This window comes from Schistocerca americana, chromosome 8, assembly GCF_021461395.2.
Source record: "Schistocerca americana isolate TAMUIC-IGC-003095 chromosome 8, iqSchAmer2.1, whole genome shotgun sequence".
Classification (NCBI taxonomy): domain Eukaryota; kingdom Metazoa; phylum Arthropoda; class Insecta; order Orthoptera; family Acrididae; genus Schistocerca; species Schistocerca americana.
This window is the reverse complement of record NC_060126.1, coordinates 144,667,913-144,671,948: the sequence shown is the minus strand read 5'-3', so window position 1 is coordinate 144,671,948 and position 4,036 is coordinate 144,667,913. Positions and strand designations below refer to the sequence as shown.

The following is a 4,036-nucleotide window of genomic DNA, read 5'->3' as shown; positions in this document are numbered from 1 at the left end:
AGAAGCTTTTGAAATGTGGTGCTACAGAAGAATGCTGAAGATTAGATGGGTAGATCACATAACTAATGAGGAAGTATTGAATAGGATTGGGGAGAAGAGAAGTTTGTGGCACAGCTTGACCAGAAGAAGGGATCGGTTGGTAGGACATGTTCTGAGGCATCAAGGGATCACCAATTTAGTATTGGAGGGCAGCGTGGAGGGTAAAAATCATAGGGGGAGACCAAGAGATGAATACTCTAAGCAGATTGAGAAGGATGTAGGTTGCAGTAGGTACTGGGAGATGAAGAAGCTTGCACAGGATAGAGTAGCATGGAGAGCTGCATCAAACCAGTCTCAGGACTGAAGACCACCACCACTACTACTACTACTACTACTACTACTACTACTACTACGAATTTATCCAGCTGCATCCTTGCGTGTTATTAGAGCATACAACATGGTGGGAGAGGCTTAACTTCTCTTTGGGCAATATGTTGAACATTACAGTATGCATAATTAAAAGCATACAAAGTCCTAATCAAAAAGTCTAGGAAGTTCTCATTATTGTGTACACAACTAATATGTTGACTAACACATTTTTTAAACCACGAGTCTTTAAAAATATGCAATATTATTACTTTGTTCCAAAGTCTACTTCGTAATACCACCGTAACTTCTATCTGAATGTGTTTCCGAACAATCTGATTGTAAATTTACGATGATAGGTTCAAGGCTTATATCCATCATCACGTCCCTGTCAAATTATTCTTTTGGTTTGGTTTGGTTGTTTGGGGAAGGAGACCAGACAATGTGGTCAAGGGTCTCATCGGATTAGGGAAGGACGGGGAAGGAAGTCGGCCGTGCCCTTTCAAAGGAACCATCCCGGCATTTGCCTGGAGTGATTTAGGGAAATCACGGAAAACCTAAATCAGGATGGCGGGACGCGGCATTGAACCGCCGTCCTCCCGAATGCGAGTCCAGTGTCTAATCACTGCGCCACCTCGCTCGGTCAAATTATTCTTTCTGAAGCTTTTCAGCATGCTGCACAGACTGTGCCCACGCTACTGGTGGGATGTTGCCTATTGCCTCATGCACAAGCGATTCATTGAATGTTACCTTGAATGTTTTGTTTCTTCCACTTAGTGTTACCCTTTGCCCAAATTAATTCAATAGGGCTACACTGACAGTGACACGTGGGTAAACACAAAACTGTGTGACCCCATTCAAGTGCAAGGAAGTCAAGTTTGTACATTCTGGCATGTGACTTGTATAAATTAACGATCTGCAGGAGATCGGGACGAATCTGGTTTATAGGGTGCTTAATATTTTTATTTTTAAGCCAGGTAAAAATATCAGCTTTTCTGGTGTTTATAGTTGGTGTTTTCTCTGTAACAGTTGAATTATACAGTAACTGGCTAGGACCGACTTCGAAGCAAGGTATGACAAGAATTATGAACCACGTCCTGAAACTGACAGCATTTATTTGCCGAATGGTAGTCACTGCTGTTTTTCTTACACGTAAATAGAAGTTCTCTCTCAGAAACAAAACTAGAAGAAGGGACAGCATGCGGAATAATTAGCCGTGAACCTATTCCTATGAAAGCCTCAGAACCACCTGTACCATCACTCATTTTCCAGCAGATCTTCCTGGAATGATTCTAATTGACGCATGTTTCATCAAGGTAATACACTGTTGAACTACTCCTTTCTCTTATATTGTGAATCTTTATATGGAATGTAGTTCGTGCTGCATCTATGTCACTTCTTTCAACTAAAAACTCTCTATTTAACATATCAGGAACCAACGTCTTTTAAAATTCTTTACATTGACGAAGCGCTTACCACTGAAGCTAATTTTCTCCTGCATATCTGCATATCTGTTTTTTTTTATGTCTGGCATTTATCATTCACATGGAACACTTTAAAACATCATTGTTAAAACCATCCATTTGTGTTACAGGAAAGCAGGATGCGATTTCGATGCTTTTCAGGAGACACGAAACCAACTTTTTCTACTGTTCCTAAAGCTCTGACACTTTCGTTTACAATTCTCTTTACAGTTCTCTTGCCGACACCTCATGGTTCTGGAGTACATTCTTGTATCTTCAAATGCCAACAGTAGAAGACCTGCTTTCAAATTCATGTTTGAAGAAGTTATAAATGCGGTAAATAGTCCCCCTCGCCTGCTTATGAAGCACTTCACATTTATTGCCTTCACCTGGATTTTTTTTAAAAATAGGTCTTAAACTTTCACAGATACACATTCACACTTATACTGCTACAAGAAAAAAATTAAAAATAAAGTTGAATGAATAATTCGGTTGTCACAAAGTATGGCAACAGTGCAGCATGTAAGAGCAAGATTCTCGCTGTCTAGCTATAACTCGCTGCTAGCCGCTCGGAAAGAGAATGAATATTATTGGCTGCCAGTGGCTAGTGAAGGGGGATCTGCAGAACAGCTAAAAAGTGGGCCGCCTTCCTACGTGACGCGGACTTCAGGTAACACAGTTTATAAACTGGAATATGGCTTTAAAAATAATTGTTTCCGCCCGGGATCGAACCGGGGACCTTGCGCGTGTGAAGCGCACGTGATAACCACTACACTACGGAAACCAGTTGGTTAATGTCTGTTACTTTTACCAATTAATTGTTTCCGAAAGAAAGAATACCGTTGATATCGCTTAACTAGGGGTAGGGCTTTTTCCGTTCAAAGAGAAAACATATATGCATGCAGTGATTGCGGACGATCAGTAGCGGCGCAAACGGAGCCACCTACTGGGACCAGAATTGGGGACGTCTGCGTATGCGCTGGGTCCCAGGCACTGTTACCGAGCTTCTCTGTGGCCGGGACCAAAACTGAAGCTACGAAGGTTGTGCTATTCTGCGGCGCAGCTGTCGTCGGAAATTGTTCTTTTCTTCAAATGACAGTACCCGCTATATTGCAGGCCGTAATTACAATGGAAAGCTCCAACGTCTAAAAGGGAACAGAAATGGTTTTAGAACACTGGGGTGTTTTCTTCTGTCACTCATCAAGGTCAAACTCTACATTTGTATGAGATAAACGAATCGAAATACTACAAAACCACAATTCTGTAGCAAGAATACCGGGTAACAGACAATGATAACCAGCAGATTCGCGGCCACCTGCGAGTCGAGGAAATATCGCTTTCCAGGAATTTTTTATTTCCTTGCTTTGAGCGAAGCATCTTTATGTCCTTGAAGTAAAGTTTAGTAGCTGATAAATTCAGTGGCCAGTATCCTTACCTGCTTTGTGATTATTGAAGGTGTTTTAAATTCTTCTGCACAACTACAAAAAGCTGCGTATTTTTGTCACCAAACGCGTTTCGTTTTATTTATATAAAACATCATCAGTAGTTTGGAACGAAATATATTTACATTTCTAGATCTAAAAATAGTTGTATCTGTAGCGAAGTAGCAGCAAAAACTCTATTGTTGAAGATGAACCAGCTGTGGAGGCGGTGTCCGGAGACATACGGACATGCAGACTTGCGGACACGTTACGGAACAGTATGCAGCGCGCGTTAGCGGGTGCAAGTAGTATTGTAATAAATAGTTAAGTGGTCATTCAATAATCACCATGCAAAATAACAAATACAGTAGAATATAGCGAACCAACCATATGCGTGTATTTTGGTGGTAACGAGGGCTGCGCACTGCTGCACTGTTGCTCATAGTTTCATAGTGATGCCCAACGGTTGGCAGCACTTGCGCGTAACGAAAGGTTGAGCGTTCACAGATGTGTAGCTCAAGTTTCCACTGTGAAAAATACCTGTGTTGCAGCTAAGACACTGTTGTAGCCAGAGGGTCTTCAAATGGTTCAAATGGCTCTGAGCACTATGGGACTTGGCTTCTGAGGTCATCAGTCCCCTAGAACTTAGAACTACTTAAACCTAACTAACCTAAGGACATCACACACATCCGCAGCGGTCGCGCGGTTCCAGACTGTACCGCCTAGAACCGCTCGGCCACCCCGGGAGGCCCAGAGGGTCTGAAAGGGTTAATACAGATACACACATGCATGATAAAATTTACTGCA

The 4,036-nt window shown here is 42.1% G+C and overlaps 1 non-coding gene across 1 annotated transcript; it reads right to left on the bottom strand.

Annotated features, from left to right (window-relative positions):
- Positions 1 to 2,519: 2,519 nt before the first annotated feature.
- Positions 2,520 to 2,592, bottom strand: Trnav-cac. Its single transcript has one exon. It is a non-coding gene; the product is annotated as a tRNA-Val (tRNA).
- Between the last annotated feature and the right edge of the window lie 1,444 nt (positions 2,593 to 4,036).